This window comes from Tenrec ecaudatus, chromosome 10 (genome assembly GCF_050624435.1).
Source record: "Tenrec ecaudatus isolate mTenEca1 chromosome 10, mTenEca1.hap1, whole genome shotgun sequence".
Classification (NCBI taxonomy): domain Eukaryota; kingdom Metazoa; phylum Chordata; class Mammalia; order Afrosoricida; family Tenrecidae; genus Tenrec; species Tenrec ecaudatus.
This window is the reverse complement of record NC_134539.1, coordinates 149,595,899-149,614,548: the sequence shown is the minus strand read 5'-3', so window position 1 is coordinate 149,614,548 and position 18,650 is coordinate 149,595,899. Positions and strand designations below refer to the sequence as shown.

The 18,650-nt window shown below is 43.6% G+C and overlaps 1 pseudogene; it reads left to right on the top strand.

Moving 5' to 3' along the window:
- Positions 1–222: 222 nt before the first annotated feature.
- LOC142460343 (U2 spliceosomal RNA) lies at positions 223–328 on the top strand (annotated as a pseudogene).
- The last annotated feature ends 18,322 nt before the right edge of the window (positions 329–18,650 follow it).

The following is an 18,650-nucleotide window of genomic DNA, read 5'->3' as shown; positions in this document are numbered from 1 at the left end:
CCATCAATTTGATGTTTGTGCGTGTGTGTGTGTGTGTGTGTGTGTGTGTGTGTGAGTGGTGCTAATATAATTCTCTGTATTGAGTCCCTCCCACCTCCGTCACCTTGGAATTTCCTTGTGGATCTTTTGTTGTGTTGATATTTTTGTATATTCTTTTTCAATTTATTTTCCTTTCTGCTTTAATGAGTAGATGTATAGATTTTCTTTGTAGTTACTCTGGCAATCGCTTCTCGGCCTTTTGGCTAAGATCAAGTGTAGTTACTCTGGAATTTCCCTTTATGTTCCAAAGTTTAAAGCAATCTTAAATCTTATGTCATCTTGACCTCCTCTGTATATGGATGTCCCGCTGTGTACTCCCCTTGTTTATTTTGAAGTTGCTTTTGTTTGCAGATTGACACCTTTGGCGCCCTGTTTTCAGGTTGGGGGGTGCTGGGATACGGAGGCTTCTGGAGCTCATCCCCAGGTAGGGAGGGGAGAGGACGCCTACTCCTCTAGTCACAGGATGAGGGGGCTTGCCCACTTCCCATTGGCTGCAGTCAGCATTCTGGACCGAGACATTTGTCATCAGACTGTTGGAAACTTCTTGCTGACACCAAGGTTCTGCTGCTCCCCATGTATCACCCACACCACTGCCGCTGTCTCTGAGTCTTGCTCCTTCTTTGCTTTATGGATTTCAGAATCTCTGGAGAGCTTTTCTCTTCCTGTGTTTTCCCTTTTTAGGCGGATCTCACATCCTGCTCACTTGGCTTCATTTGGGGGATGTTTTTTCTGTTTCTGTCTCTTGTTGGCTTCAGGGCTGACTTAGTCTCAAGATGGGCATGCTGGGCCTGGCCACTTGGCAGGCCCCCTCCACTCCTTGTTCGCTCTTGTCAAAGAGTTCCTGGCTCTGAGCAGTGTTCAATCTAATTCTTAACCCCCCTGTTCCATGCTCAGGATTCCAGGGCTGTCCTTTTTATCTTTTTCACTTGGTTTCTTTGGTCTTTGCTGTAATATTACAATATGGTATGTCTTACCAAGTCACCATCGTGGCTCCTGTCACCGAAGTACTTACAATCAATAAGGACTGTTTACATTGCACTCACTGACAAAAATATTATTTTGTAACTTGCTTTGGTTGTGGCATTACTTGGTAGCTATCTCGAAATGTCTTATAAACAGAAAAATGAACATCGGAAACAAAGATGCACAGGGATCATTATGCTGGGATTCTTCATGAAGGAGATGGTTGAGGAATGTTTTCGTTGTTGGTGTATAGTGTCTTGTTCTGTGGTCCTTCTTGGCACCTCCTCCACTTTCTAACTGCTGATGGCTAACATCTCAGAAATGAGTTCATACATTACCTCGGGTCATGTTCCCGGAACCGTGCTTCTTAAAATATGTCTAATTTCTTGTTCAGCCAAGCTCAAGTCTCTTGAGTTTCACCAATCTCTACCTTACCAGTAGAGCTGGTCTTTTCTTTTCAAAATTGTGCATTTTGTCCCACAATTCCCCAAACTCTGTCCATGGCTTGTGTTAGTGATACTAGGATATGGAAATGCCACGCTAATTCATTTTCATTTTCACGTTGAGGAGGGAAGATCTTTATTTTTATTTTTTTCTCCAAACAGGTCCAGGTAGCCTTTATGGAATGGACTCCCCTTGTTGAATCCATAAGCACTAGAACAGTTGAACCCTCCCATCATCTGCCACAAGTTCTCGCCATTACGCATCCTGGCGTTCCTTCTCCTCGGTGACTTTCCCTCATGGCTGTCTCAATGACAGATCTGTCACCCCCCCCCCAATCTCCAGTAGTGTTGCCCCCACAAAGCTACTCAAATATATATATATATATATATATATGGAAAATAAAATTAAAAACAAAGCTACTCAAATATATATATATGGAAAATAAAAACAAAGCTACTCAAATATATTTATATGGAAAATAAAAATAAAAACAAAGCTACTCAAATATATTTATATGGAAAATAAAAAATAAAAATAAAGATCTTCTCTCTTCAACGTGAAAATGAATTAGCATGGCATTTCCATATATATATATATAGCTGCTTTTCTAGATAATGCCCTGCTGCTCAGATATTTTGTGATTAAAAAAATGGGGTCTATTGACTTAAGCCTTACAGAACATTTGTTCTGTTTAAAAGCTAAAATCCCATGGTATTTCAGTTTCTCAAAGTCTTAGGGAGATGTTATGAGACTTGTAGTTACAGTTTTTACTACCACAATATTGAGGGGGGAAAATTCACTCCTACCTGACAGGAATCAATGAGGTCAAGAGCCAACTGTAAAAAATTGCCGTGTAGACTCTGAAGCAGTGGTTCACTGCTTTCCTAGTGCCCTGACCCTTTCATACAATTCCTCATATTGTGGTGACCCCCCCAACCATAAAATTATGTTCATTGCTACTTCATAACTGTTATTTTGCTACTGTTATGAATTGGGCGACCTCTGTGAAAGGGTCATTCAATCCCCCCAAAGGGGCCACAACCCACAGGTTGGAACCACTGCTCTACAGTCATCATTGATCCAAACATAATGACCCTCAATTCCCTTTTCTCATAAGGTTCCTCCATCTCTCCCAAAGGTAGCCCCAACCCCATGCCCTGCAGTAGTGAACATGATACAAAGCAAATGTCCCATGTAGTTTCACCAGCTGATACTCCCCACTACCTATAGGGTTTGCATGCACTTTTACAAGATTTCCACTGTAAATTTCCACATTAACCCATCAACCGTTTTGTCCCCATCTATAATAACTCCAAGTTGTTTATAGAGTTGGGTAAGCTGCAGCTTACTCATAATTAGAACTACCAGCAGAATGGCTGCGGAGGTAGCACATGGTGGATGTTCCCCAAGGAAAGAACTTAAGATGCCACTCTTGCCCAGTTCCATCTTGGTGCCAAGGTACCCAGAGACTGTGTCTTTGAAATAAGCCTGCCCGCGTAGTTAAAATAAATGCAGAGGTCTGCCCATTCCAGGAACGGGTGCTAACACCACGATGGTTTTTTGTTTTTTTTCCTCTTCAGGTCCAGTGATTATTTTTTCAAAAAGGCGCTTTCAAAAACCACCTTTTTGCTAACTAAATGCATGATTTGTCCAAAAACAAGGCTGTGGGTTAGCAGGTTGTTCTACTCGACTTTCCAACTGAAGGTAAACAGGATGCTTTGCTTAATTTCCCCTATTTTTCTTCATTTACAGTCATGCCATACTGCCTCCTCCCTCATAGCCCAAGGCAGTTTAAGATGAAGCCACATCGATGTGGTAATACCAAGAAAAAAAGAATGAAAGAAATCATTTCCCCTTATTGAGTGTAACACAGAATCCCAAAGGAGACAGAGTTAAAATAAAGAAGCAGACTTCTACAGGCTGAACCCTCTACCTATGGGATAATGTAGAGGTAGCATTAGGATCAAATACTAGGAAAGCGGTCAAGAGAGAAAATTCTTCGGTTATCAAAAGATTACAAAGGGAAAAATCTAGAGACTATCCCAAACTCAAAATCCAGTGGCCTCAATTTCCGGTGGATTCCAGTAGACCTGTGTTCCCTGGAGTTTCAGTGGTTATTTCTGAAGTCGCTCAGCATAGTTTCTGAGTCATCTCAGGGTGGACTTGAACTGCCAGCCTTTCTGTGAGCAGCAAGTACATCAATCCTTTGTACCAGTCAGGGACGCAGAGAAACTAGACCCCAAAACTCAATTCCATTGCCATCGAGTCGATCCTGATTCATGGAGTCCCTGCGTAGAACTCTACTGCCTGGGAGTCAATTCTCATTCGAAGGGACACTCTATGTATTACTCAGGGGACTTTAGAGAAACAGATCCACAGAAACTCATGTATAAGAGAGAGTCTTATATAAAGGTTAAGTGTGCATCAAGTAAACATCCCGACCCAGTGCTGCCCAAGCACACAAGTCCCACATTAACCCATTAACCCATAGGTCCAACACCAATCCACAAATTCCTCCTCAATCTCACAAAACTCACACTACGTTGCCCACTGCAGGAGGAAAGCCAAGTCAGTGAATGTGTCAGCATCTCAGTGCTGGCAGGGGTCTCCATACGGCTGCTCCAGCACCCAGGGGTTGCATCGGGGTAGGTCCATGTGGCTTCTCCTTGGGGAGATGTCTTGCAGGAAGTGAATCTTTCAAGCTGAAGCAGGGAACTGGCTAAGGCAGCTGCACCCTGGTCTGACCATCAGAAAGCAAGAGACTCAAGAAATAGGAAGGTGAGGCTCACCGAGCCCTTTATCCCTCCGCCCTTCAATTAACCCCACCTGTGTTTATCGGCCAGGTTGGCACAATAAACTTTAACTCACACACTATAGGACAGAGTGGAATTGCCCCTGTGAGTTTCTAAGATTATAACTCTTTACAGGAGTAAAATGCCCCACTCTTCTCCCGTGGATCTGCCGGTGGTTTGAAATAGCTGATCTAACACCGCAACACCTCATGTAGCCACCAAGACCCTAAACTTGTTTTCTTTGTATAATTTTGATGGAATGAGGTGAGCAGGTCTTAGTTCCTGGTGCCAATGAATCAAACACAGCCAAATCAGTGCTACAGAGTTGATTCCTACTCAAGAGAACTGCCCCAGCGGGTTTCCCAGAGGATAACTCCTTAGGAGAGTAGAAAGCCTCATCTTTCTCCAGCTGAGCGGCTAATGGTTTCAAGCTTGCATTTAAAGGCCAGCCCACAACCCCCTTCGCTACCTTAACCCACAGATGAAGTCTGACAACCGCTTTAAGTGTTCATGGCAGCATTCATTAAAAAGAACAATTCGCTCATGGAAATGCCTATTTAAGAAATGTGGACACCTTTCAAAAACAAGCCTATGCTCAAGGTCTTATTTGTAAAGTTTTGCAAGTACCGTATATACTCGTGTATAAGTGGAGGTTTCCAGCACATTTTAAATGCCATTTTTGTGGTAAAATTAGGTAACCAGGCTGATATTCGGGTCGGCTTATACTTGAGCATGTATGGCTAACTGGTGGTATAGTGGTTACGCGTTGGGCTGCTAATCACAAGGTGGTCCCTTCAAAACCACCAGGCCTAAGGAGAAAGGCAGGGCGTTCTACTTCACTAAAGAGTTCTATTCTCAGAAAATCACAGGGGAAATTCTACTCTGTCCTATGGGGTTGCTGTGAGTTGGCATCCACTCGATGGCAGAGAGTGAGTGTCTCTTCTGTCATACCGAGTTGCTGTGAGTTTGTGTTGACTTACACACCCAAACAACACATAGAAAACAGTAATAAGGAACATATTTGAATTTCTTTAATAGTACATCTGAGCTTAAGTATCCAAAATATGATAAATACAACATATCATTGATCCATACAAATATTAATAAGGCAACTCTATGGCAGTCAGGGTTTTTTTCTCCCAAGAACCTGTGTCAGCATGCATACTGGTTTAGGGTACAAAAGAGAAACCACGCTGTCAGAAATAATTTAAAAAGCACATTTATGAAGTCATGAAGAAGACAGAACTCAGGTCGACTGGATGGGGGAGGCCATTAGCACAAGGTCATAATGACATCTCAGGGTTCATCATCAAGACACTGTTTAAATAAGTCACGAAACACAGGACATCCTCAAAGTTCATGACTGGTGGCAGATCAATACATCACAGCTCTCAGAAGGACTACAGAAGCAGAAGCAGCACTAGGATTGGGAGACATACATATAGGTTGATACAAGAGCTTAAAAGATTGGCCCAGGGCAATCAAACCAAAGCAGTCAGGACATGACTATGTGACACCCCCACCCCCATCTCCACCCCGTACTGTCCCCAGGATTCTGATCTCCACAAAGGACACACACAGGCAAGCCCCCAAGAGACTGCCCCTCCATAGGCTGATCAGAGAAGGGTGGAGGTAATCTACTTTCCAATGTCCTCTGCCCTACAAGCAAGGTTATCTACACCGCTGATTAATAATCTGGAGGAACTCCAAAAGAAGGGCTGAAGAAGGCCTAAAGTTGGTGGAGACTCTCCACATGGATTTTGGGGTTTCACTGTCATCCATACCCTCCTTGAAATGAGAGGCCCAGAATTTAAGCTCCAATACAGCACAATTCATTATTCTTCTTGAATTAGTGACTTCTCTTCATCAAATACTATTGCCCTTCTTTGTACGCTTTCCCACATGCAGGGAAATGTGTTCCTTGAAAATGCCCTTAATGAACTAGCTCCTAAACTAAGTGGTGGGTAGAGGTGGTTATTTTCTAAGTATGATTTTATATCCACTCCACCAGCTCTTCCATACAAATCCTAACCCAAACCAAGCTAACATCAACACACGCCGCTGGCTGTTGGTCAGATTGTAGTTGCTTTTTTCTTCCTCCTCGCTTTTCACTCTCTCCGTGCAGGAACTTCCCAATGCCGGAATGCTTCTCTTTCGGAGGCAAACCTTCACACGGCATGCGGATGTCCTGAGAGTGAACTGGTGTGACTCTGATCGAGGCTTTGGATGGTTAGCAATCTTAAGCTTCCTTGCTGGGGCCACTTCTGATGAATGTCTTCAAAGATATCTAACACCTTAAGGCAAAAGATAAAGCAAGGAAGAACGCGATTTGAACAACGCTGCTCACCAAATACTCAGGTTACCCCTGTAACCTCCTTGTCCAGTTCGTCACCTCTGGCTGTGTTTAGAGAGCATGCTTGATGGAAGCTAATAGAGAAATCACACCGAGGGTTGGGTTTCTACGACTCCACCCACCTCCCGATGCATTTCTTTGGGGGAGAGGTGCAGTACTTTCAAATTGCTCACATTTCAGATCTCATGAAGAACATATGTGAGTGGATCTAGTCCTTTCACTGTTAAAGCCAAATACATCGGGCCATTGATGAAAATTGAGGAAGCCAGTGATTTGGACCTACTCAAAAAATATGAAAAGTAAAGCACCTTGATTTTTTTTCAATGATGATGGATCAAGTGTGGGGCTATTTTACACAATGCCCCTATGTGGCCCACTCCACCCAAAGAGGGGTCTAGTTTCTCATTATGCCTTTGGCATCCAGGCCTGGAGAGATTAACTTTCCATTCATGAAATGGCTCATTCAGGTGTTCGGGAATATTTCAGGAAAAATAAATGAAAACTTAACACCAATTTGCATCGAGTCATTTTACCATCAATAACCCTGGCTTACTGGAAAATTAGAAAGACCAACTGTAAAATTGTTTATGTTCGTTGCAAAAATATGCTCTCCATATTTAGCAGCCCTGTTCATATAGCAAAATGAATGTATACCTTTCTGTTCCTTCTACCACAAGCAGCCCTGACGTCTACCCATCAAGTTTAGATAAACCACAGTTCATTGAACTTGAATGCTGCCCCTATTTAGACAGGATCTTTTAGCTGTAAGGATGAAGAAAAATGTGTCTTGTGTTCCTTCAATCGATGTTTGAATGATGAATACACACATATGTACATGTGTATACATGTATTTATATGTTTGTCATGTGCATATACCATAGGCTACATAAAGAACACATGGGTTATATATTTTTGCACAACCACACCCAAGCTCCCTCCAAAGATATTTTTATAAGTAGGCTATGATAACTTTTCACACAGCGACCTGTTGAAAATTAGAAAAATGTGCTTACCAAAATACCTGGGCAAGAAGGGCACAGTTGACATTATAATACACATAAAATTCACCATGCACATAAGACACAGTGTACATATATGCATATATATATAAGTATACACACGTTTTTCAAATTACGCATGTTCTCTGTGTCTGTGTTAGTGGGTGCACCGGTAGTTGTTATTAAGTCCCACCTGACAGTGGCCAGACACAGTGCAGCACACAGCACTGCCGCCTCCCGAAACAGCCCCATGCTTGTGGCTCTGTCTGGGCCCGTTGTGCTGCAGTCAGTGTGTCGATTCATTTCACGGAAGGTCTTCCTCTCTCTTGTAGACCCTTTACTTTGCCCAGCATGGTGTCCATCTCCAGGGACTGGTCGCTCCTGATGATATTCCCAGAGTTTCACCATCCTTGCTTATAAGGCGTATTTGGAATGTACTTCTTCCAACACGGATACATCCATTCTTCTGGTCTAGTCAGTGCTCTTTGCCAACACCATCATTCAAAAGCACAAGTCTTCTTTGGTTTCCCTCACGCAATGGTCACTGTCACATGTAGTGGGGTGCATCTTCGTCTGCAAAGTGACCTCTGTTCTCTTGAACACTTGGAACAGGTATTCTGTAATTTTTGTTATTATTATTTTGCCCAGTGCAACATAGAGTTTGATTTCTTGACTGCTCCTTCTGTGGGCATGGATTATGGATCCGAATATAATGAGATTCTTGACAATCCATTTATCAGGATGTTACTTCTGTGTCCAGTTGTAAGGATTTTTGTTGCGGTATAATCCATTCTGAAGGGTGAATCCCACATAATTCCATATTGCTTTCTGGTTTAGCTACTTAATTTTGATGTAAATATGTGTGTATATGTATGATTCCTGATGACATAGGGGGTTATGAGTCGGGCAGATAAAACACAAGGTCAGAAGCTGGTGGCTTCTCTGTGGAAGAAAGATGGGGTTTCCCACTCCTGCAAAGACTTACACCTTCAGAAACCCGTAGGAGCAGTTCTGCTATTTCCTATAGGGTTGCTATGAGTCGAAGTCAATATATACATGTATATAAAAGAATTTCTTCTAATTAGAGGAGAAGCTTTATTCTTAACGTCATAATCCATCTCTAAATCCAGGTTTGCCGAGCAGATGAGTGAAAAGCAAATGTGTTGATCTTGTTGTTTTCACATGGAGGAGAGGAAAATCCAGTGTGGAATAAAGGAGCAATGTGTGCACCAATCAGCAGGCACTCACTGAGTCCTGATTTTATGTACGGAATTGAACCAGGCATTTACATGGTTGGTTGTGAGAACAGTATAAAAGATAAGGGTCCTCTTGGAGAAATTAAGTGTTGAGCGGAGAATTTCATGGTATTTGAATAAATATAATGTAAAGGGTCTCTGGCGTATCAGTTATGGCCTATCATCTCAGTAGGGTCAGCTTGGTTAATTCCACCAATGTTTGCTTTGATTTCTGCCATGCTTCTTTGCAGAGTGCAAATGCACTATCTAATTACACATGCAGCCAGGACATACATTGGTGCTGTCCATCATCACAGCTCTGAGAACCCAGGCAAGGATGCTATCTTCTTTCCAACCCTGACACTGGCCTGGCTAAAACAGGAGATGCATCTCATGAGCCGGGTTGACATGGTCGCACACTATTTCTCATAGCACCTACTGTCGATCCATGAATGCTGTCTCAGATCCTTAAACAGAGCTCACCACACAGTTTGGATTGCAAAAAGGGTGCACGGAGCTGCCCTGAGTTGGAATCTTCTCAAAGGCAGAAAGCTTGGTTTTAAATAGCCACAGTTCTCCCCCACTCCTTCTTTCTTTCTCTGTCTTTCGTTCCTGTCTGCTGTCTGTCAGTCTGTCTGTCTTAGTGATTATCACTGTCATCGAGTTGATGCTGACTCATAGCGACTCCCTCTGGGTTTCTGAGACTAGAAATGGTCACGGGAGTGGAAAGCCCAGTCTTTCTCCCTCAGAGCACCTGGTGGTTCTGAACGGCCGATCATACAAATCACAGACCAATGTGTAACCACTACACCACCAGGGCTTAATGCGCTGGACCTAGTCAATTGGGGTGGGTTGTAGGGGGGAAGGGGGGAGGGCTCGGCATTTGTTTTAAATAAGACATTTTACTTTGCATTAAAAACATTCAAAAAATAAAATAAATATTCACATCCACCTCATAATTGAACAAGTTTGACCAAGTTGCCCGCTTGAAGTCACTCATTCACATCACCCTCCTACAGTCTACAGCTAAATTCATATCAATTCCTCCTTCATATGCTGGTCAGTTCTATGCTCAGAGCCCCCACCCCACCCCACCCCCCAAAGGACCTAGGTATTAACATAATATTTCACTTCGAATTAAGCTTGAACTACGGACAAGAACTTTATCTAAGAGTCGGCTGTGAAAGTATCAAACAAAAAAATTATCCTCATTTTTCCCCTGCTTACCACCCTCTGCCTTAGGCATTCCCTGTCTCTGTGTGGCTGAAAAGGATGCATCTTGGGAGTGCAGGAGCCAGGAGGATCATATGGAAACAGCAGCTGACCTCCCCAAAGCCCACAGCCATGTTAGCCAAGCAGTCATAGAGTTAGCTCTCCGGACGTTACTGCGAACTGGATATTCTTTGTGCGTCCTTGGGGCAGCTAGAGATGTCAGGGCTCAGGGGCTTGGATTGCCTGAGTAAAAGGCCTGGAAAGTTCCCCACAAAGGCGGTTCTAGAAGCAGAGTGCCTCTAGGAAGCCTTCTCTTGCCTGACAATGGCCTCTCTTGGCTGATAATGGCCTGTGGGCAGCGGGATCTTCTCCGGCAGATTGGCAGGGTGTAGATTGGCCAGGCAGTTTTTTGTCAGTCAATCCAGTCACCTAAATCACTTCTTTGTATCCAAACCTTGGGGGGTGGGGGGGGAGTAGCCTTCTAGAAACTCTAGAGGAAGTGGTTATCAGCAGCTAATCAACACCCTGGGGAGACCAGACACACCTGTGCACTCTGGGCTCCTGCCCCAGAATGGTGATTAAGGCAGAAGAACTGCACCCTGCTCCCTGCACCCTGGGCAGGCACACAGTGCCAGCCTAGACCTTCATCTGATACAATCGGCTCGGGTTGCACCCCTGCACTCTGGTGGTTGTCCTCAGGGAGAAGTGGCAAGCGGCGCAGGAAGTGATTCCATGTCCCTGGCAAGGACTCACAGCGAAAACTCCGTTGCAAAAGCAATGGCTGCTGAGAAAAGAAGGCCCGGTCCAGATCCCCTGGGACTCACCCTGTAAGGGACGCCAAGGGCAGACCATCTTGGGGAGGAGAGCCGTTGGGGAGGCCGAGTAAACTTCCCTGCTCTCCACTTCAGGGCTAGTGCTGGTGGAATTACTGACTGGGCAGCCAGAGGAAATACAAGCGCTTTCCCTGTGCCCTTTTGGTCCAAACCTGCTTTGCCTCGGCCTCCCAGGTCAGGAACGACTTTGCAGCCACGTGAAACGGCGTGTTTACAGGCCTTGGGAATACAGCTGTAATTTCCCATGAAGAAGGAGCAACTGGTGTGCCCCATCTCTACCATAAAATGTACTTCGTGAGGCAGGCATCTTAGGCTAGATGCTTAAGAATCACACATCGGAAGGAACACTAGTTAAAATCAAAGCCCCAAACTACCCATTTTTATTTCAAAATGCAACAGACTTGGCTAGGAACGCCATTGGTAAACGTCTCCCCGATAAAACCGTGGGCGCGCTGTGGGGTTTGAGGACCCTGCCCACGCCCTTCTTACCAGAGTGGTGACTGTGAGGTGTCCCCATGTTCAACAGAAGGACACATCAGCAAGCCCTGCACCATGTTCACGATGGGCTTTCTGTGGGAGCCCAGGCTCGTGGCCACTGTGTCACTCCAGCTGGTGGAAGGCCTTCGTCTCCCACTTTACCAAAGTTGTGGTACCCTGTCATTATGATCGAGATGCGTTCGGTTCTCTGGGACAGGGCTGCAAGATGGTGCTGAGTTCATCTTCCTCCTTTCCCTCCCAATGTTGGTTTCTCTAATGCTTTTGAATCTTGTACGTTTCCAGTTCTTTTCGGCTTGCTCTTTCTCCAGGTTTTTGGTTGCTTGTTTTGCTTCTTTAGGTTTTTGCTTCCCACTAAAACCTTCCTATCGTTGGAAGCTTTCTGAATGTTAGCTATCTCTCCTGTGAGCTCACCTGTCATCTCTTGCTCTCCATTTTCATATAATTCATAAGAACTTGGATTTGTATGGTAGTTTTCGGCTGTTCCACTTTCTTTCATTTTTGTCACTAACTATAACCGACTGGGTGCCCCAGTGGCACAATGCATCCCTGTAGGGCTGCAAAGCACAAGGTTGGCAGTTCAATAGCACCAGCCACTCAGTGGAAGAAAGATGAGGCTTTCGACTCTCAGAAGAGTTAAAGTCACAGAAACCCACAGGGATGGTTCAACCCCATCCTCTAGGGTTGCTATGAGTCAGAATCAAGTTAATGCAGTAGAAGGATAAATATTGGACTGTCAACTGTAAGGTCAGTGGTCGATGAAGTCTGCTCTCTGATCCCACCAAGATGTACCAGGCCTCAGAAACCCTGTAGGGTTTCTCTATAAGTTGAGGCGACCTCAATGATAGTGGCTCCTTTGTCTTGCTGGCAGGATTTTTCTGGTGAACATACTCTGTTTGTCAACTCTTTGTTTGGGGCTGTCTCTGAGGCTCCTCTGCCTCTCCTTTGTAGTGTTTTAAGTTAGATGGACGCTGTTGCTTCCTTTTGTATTATTTATTATCTGTGCATATAATAGATAGTCTGTGAATTATGGATTGCAGTATGATAAATGGCGGGGGGGGGGGGAGTTGGTTGTTTGACCAAGCCAATGTTCCTCTAGGAAAGGAACTCTCACTGATTTATAATGAAGCTCCTTATAAGAAAAAGACTGAGAGGCTTGTGGGGGTAGGAAGGAGATGGGAGACAGAAATGGAAGTACAAACGTGGTCATGATTTTAAGGCTGTTCCTCTGCTCTGCCTCATTTACTGACATATTTCTTAGAAAATTGAGGTACACAACCATGTATATCCCCTGTTTATTCTCTCCTTGTCGCATTCTGTCTTACCAAACAGAATCCATAGGATCCCATTGCAAGTACAACATGTTGTCCTAATTGTTTGAAGCAAGAGATTATGGTGATGCCCTTCCAGGGTGCCCGAGTACTTGGAAAAAGGGTGTCCTGCTGGCTTTTTCAAAGACCATGGAGGGTGGTGCTGGGGTACTCCCTGAGGCCCTTCTAAGCCCCCTACTTGACCATCTTTCAATCAGTGCTCTTGGACCTGTCCTGTGATTCAGGGTTACAGAAGCCTCCTTGTTCCCTGGATATCTGCCCTCTTGGCTTGCTTTCTTTTGTCGCCCCCCCCCCCCCTCAGTCCTGCTTTGAGGGGATTTCCAAGAATGAAGGGAGCCAATTGCCCACACGCGGATATCTTACAACCGGCACTGCACTCTCCTGGTTGTGATTTGTAGTGTCTTCATGATTCAGAGTCCAGGGTTTCGCAATGCCCAGTGCATCATGCAGCTTCCTTTGGTTGTGGTGACAACAGAAGCTAGACATTCAATTTCTAAACAAATGGATTTGGAGTTACATTTTACATGACTTTTACTTTTGTTTTGCCATGGCTCACGACTATGATTTGATTTTTTAGAATAGGCTGATTCCCTTTTGGGCCTAGCCTGTTTGTATGTGTTTGCTGGGTAACTGTTCGATGCACTATTGAACAGCATTGAATCTGTTCCTCACTCTGATGGCACAGAAGCATGGCAGGCCTGTTCATCCTGCATTTTCTAATCTTATTAGTTTCCCCCCACCAGGCTACTTTTTAGAGAAAGAGTATAAAATGTTGGACATGTGGTTTAGTTCTCAATTAGTCATTTGCTTTCTTAAAGTGTTGCTTCACTTCATGCATCTTAAGGCTAGATTACTAGATGGGCAAGTTTTTAAAAATGTATGATTTTCAGTTTAGTTATTATCACAGATAGTAATGTTAAAAAATACTTTCCTTATATCCTAATCATGAGAGTCACATCCACTTTTATGTTATGCTTAGTATTTGCCCACAAGGTGTTTTTCTTCACCTTGGTGTTTTCACAAAATGTTTTACAACATTTTGTGACATTATACAGGAAATTCTTATTTCTAACCCCTAATCAGCAAAATATTTTGATTTAAAAATACAATAAGATGATAAAATGATTTTTAAAGAAAAAAAATACAATAAGATGTCCTCATATAGGAACATGTAATCTATCAACAATTATTCAGATTAACCATGTTTCAAATTATTTTTCCCCATTGTATTACTTATTTTCTCAGTCCTATCTTATCTTTAGTGGAGTAACTTTACTTTATTAGCTCATTTCCTCCACTACTATTTTGGCAGTTTTTATCCACTCACTCAGTTTTTATTTTCACTGTTTAATGATTACTCTTACATTTTAGCATGAATATTTTACTATCTTCCAATACAGCTTATAATAATCTAATCTATGTCTGTGTCCCCAATAAGGATTTTCATTGGCTTAGGTTGCACTCCGAGGTCCATCTCAAGAGTCTAGGATCCATCTCCATGCACGTCCGCCTTTGTAATTAGCAACGGGCTTTAGCCTTAGTTATGTTCCTCTCAATATTAACCGTTTGATTCCTCAATACTTCAAATCCATTGCCTTAAATACTCCCTTCATTTGTGGGAGCTCATGATGGAACTTTTTTGCTGTCTTTGTGATTTTGCAATGTTTTGCGCAGCGTTTGGGGAAGCTTCATTTGCATGTAGAGCACTGCATTTTTCATAAACTCAGTCTCACCTCGCTCCTTCCTCATGCAGCTATGTATGTTTCAAGTCAATAAAAATTCTCATCTTTAGAAGTGGGGAGAAGTGAAAAGCTCCTGATGTGCACCATCTGCTTATTCCCATAGCGTAACTATTCATATACCATAGTAAAATTCAAGCTACCAGCATGCTCTAAACTTGCCCTCAACATTCTTGGAAATATCGTAATCAAGCCTTCCCAGCGCCATTCATTGGGATCCACCTTCAATGCCCCAGTGCAAAAGCACTGTGCCGCTAATGTTAGGGAGACGCTGATATTTTAATGGCTGGAACCAGTGTGGAACTGGAGAACGTGCATTATTAAAAGACTGTCTAGGATTGATTCAAGGGCCTGGAAAGCCCACATTGGAAAGCATGTTTTGTGGTAAGGAGTACTGGCTAGGACCGGCGTTACGTTTCTTCTTTGAAACATGTTTCTTGCAAACGACCAGTATCACCACCTCAATGAATCAACCCCCCGGATGATATGGTTACGTATGTACTCTGGATTCTCTTGCAACTTCCCTTAATTCGAATTCTAAAATGTATGCTGAATGTATCCGTTTCCCACCATTGGCATTACATTCATTCTAGTTTAGCCACCATTCATGCTTGCCCGCTGCGATGGTGAAGAATATTGAATGCGCCATGGCCGGCCAAAAGAACCAACGAGTCTCTGTCTTGGAAGAAGTGCCCCCAGAATGCTCCTTAGAGTCAAGGTGCCACAACTTCATCTCATGTACTTTGGTCATGTTGTCTGGAGAGATCAGTCCCTGGAGAAGGACATCATACTCGGTAAGATAGTAGGGCAACAAATGAGACTTTCAACAAGGTGACTTTGACATATGGCTGAAACACTAGGACAAATGTCAGGATGGCAAAGGGTGTGGTAGCATTTCATTCTGCATTACATAATGTCGCTATGAATTCAAACTGACTCGACAGCACCTCATCACAACAGCAACGTGATCATTAGAATGTATGTCAACTAGAGATAACTGGGTGAAGGCAGAGGTGGAACCAAGCCTATGCATCAGGTTACAGCCTGATAATAGCCCCCGTGAGGTGCGATCTTATGTATAACAGAGACTCCCAGAGCAGAGCTAAGCTCTTTCTTGCCCGTATACCTTTTTGTTTGTTTTTAAATCATTTTATTGGGGGCTCATACAACTCTTATCACAATCCATACATCCATCCATTGTGTCAAGCACATTTGTACATTTGTTGCCATCATAATTCTAGAAACATTTGCTTTCTACTTGAGTCCTTGGTATCAGCTCATTGTCCCCCTCCCTCCCCAGCCCCCTTCCACATGAACCCTTGAAAATGTATAAATTATTATTATTTTGTCATATCTTACACTGTCCGATGTCTCCTGTCACCCACTTTTTTGTTGCCCATCCCCCAAGAAGGGGGTTATATGTAGATCCTTGTAATTGGTTCCCCCATTCTACTCCACCTTCCCTCCATCCTCCTGGTATCGCCACGCTTACCAGTGGTCCTGAGGGGTTCATCTGTCCTGGAATCCCTGTGTTTCCAGTTCCTATCTTTATCAGTGTACATGCTCTGGTCTAGCCAGACTTGCAAGGTACAATAGGGATCATGGTACTGGTGGGGAGGAAGCATTTAAGAACTAGAGAAAGGTTTCATCGTTGGTACACTGCACCCTGACTGACTCCTCTCCTCCCCACGATCCTCCTATAAGGGGATGTCCTTTCACCTTTTGCTGTCTGGATTCTTCTGTCTGGTTGACTCATCTCCTGTCATATCCAATTCCAGTCCCAGGAGTCTTTGTCAGATTGCCAATCATAGATTAATGTATCTCTGCATCCATCAGCCTGTGGGCCTCCTGCTTCATCATCCAGCTTCATGACTTCCTGTTCATCGGCTTTTGCAGCTAAATGGGTTAGAGAATTCTTCAGCTTATATCTGACCTACGGATGAGTTAGACTGGGCGTACCTAGTTCTATAATTGTTCAAGCAGCTCCTTGATATAAATCTATTTCTATATGCATGCGTGCACACAGTTGTAGATATCATTAAGTCTAGCTCTGTTCAAGTCAGGCTTCTCTTGGCTTGTGGAAGCTGATGAGCAGGACGTCAGATGACCAAGCAGGGTGAGTGGGGTGGGGTGGGTACAGGCTGGTGGATGCAAAGGTCAGTGAATCTGAAGTCAGCTGGATGAATCCACCATCCGTAGTTCACTGCTGGCTCCTGGCAAATCAAGGATCCAGCTCGGGCGGAAGGCAAAGAGCCAAAGAGAAGCTCTTCTCCATCTCTCTCTTCTACAACAGGCCACACCCCCAACGAGATGTCATCAGGCTGCAAACCGAATAATAGCTTGGGCTTCCTACTTAACTGTAGGAGTGCCTAGTTGACATAATCCCTAACCATGACATATCACATGAAATTTCTACTACAATGCTTTTTTTTGGGGGGGTGGAAAACATCTGGGAGAAGGGGCATTGATGGTGGATTTTCAATATTGATGAAATCGAAGCAGCCATAGCCATGCTCTTTAAACGTGCCAGGAGTAGGTCTTCTTTGCCATAAACATGACTGATTAAAAGCTAAGAATAAGCAGCAATCACATAGGAACTACTGAGGGAAGCAAAGCACTCCAGCTTCCATGCAACGAGGAAAGTGCTTCCGGGTGGAATCTGCGTTTTCCCAGTTCTCCTTGTGGAGCTCAGCAGGACATATTTCAAGGACTCACGGGGCCCTGATCAGGCATCACGTTGCGTTAAAAACATGTCTGGGTCCTCTGTCTCCCAGGAAGCCCTCAGCTCAACAATGGCACAGATTCGGTTTTGTGTATTCTCAGGTCCCCATGTAGAACAAGTGGGCGGTGCAAGCCCTGTGGCGCTCTGTTAGAAACCAGAAGGTGGACAGTTTGAATACACTCTGAGGCACTTCTGATGAAAAGGAAAGCAATCTGTTGTTGCCCAGAGTTCCCCACAGTCTGTTCTCAGGGGCCGATTTCTATGTATCCCTATGAGTTTTGTGCAAGGGGACGGACTCCATGATAGACATACATTTGGCAAAATTGGGCTTGACAAACTACACATGTTTCTTCAGTATAAAACTTGCAGAACCATCAGTCAGTCATCTATTTATTTGTTCAGCAATGTTTTCACTTGCTCATCCTAATGCCGGTATTTCAATAAACACCTATGTCCTCACTCACCTTGAGGTAGACCCCAAGTCTAACCCTCAGTCAAAACACAGACAGAACATTCCAGAGCCATCCACTTAATCCTGACTCATTGCCACTCTCTGAACAATACCTAGTGCCCTGTGCATCACCTTAACTGTAGAGATTCAAGCATAAGCGGAAGAGTCCAGAGACAGCGGCAGATTACATCTATTTCAACGAGCCTGTTTCTGAGGGTATCTTGTGGTACGAGTGTGACGTGGAACCCCCTTTGGGAAACCCAGTGCTGGCCATTAAAAAGAACTATTTTAACTCAAGATCCAGTTGGGAACTTTTATGTGCAATTAGTTCCAGGCCCTGGTGTAAATGGGGACTAATGGATTATAAATAGTACCAGATAGAATACTTCGAGCCCAATCAAACTTTCCCAACTCCGTTTAGGAAAAGAGTGGTGGATAAACTAGCTCCCCGCTGTGATATAAATCAACTCCAAAGGGGGCTCCTGACTTCATTAAATATTCGACTTCTCCAGCTAACTGGAGAAGGCAAAGTGGACTCTAATCAATATAAAATATCACATAATCAGGACGCCGGCACTTAATCATGTTGTGCAGGGAGTGACTCATTGTTGAAAATCATAGTGATACCACTTAAAGATGCTGCCCTGTTTTCCCAATAAGTTGAGTTTTCTAGCAAGACTCATCATGACAGATGTTTTTCACATACCAACCAACCTGAGTTTCCCAATCACAAATGCTTCAATCTCACTACAGTGGATTTTGGAAGAAGGCCAAATTCTATTAATTAACTTTTATCTCTCTCTCACTCGTTTTCTCTCGCTCACACACTTTGCTTTTTTTTTTTTTAATGCAATAAAGTTTCTGTAAACCTCAGGAATCTAATGTTTATTTTAATTAGCAACCAGTATTTGAGCAAACACTCCAAGGTATATTCCATTACGATGTTAGACGCCATCTCTACAAGATAAATTCTAAAAATGAAATTCACAACTTTCATGTGTACGTATTAAATACACACACATAGAGTAAATTACAGTCACTGT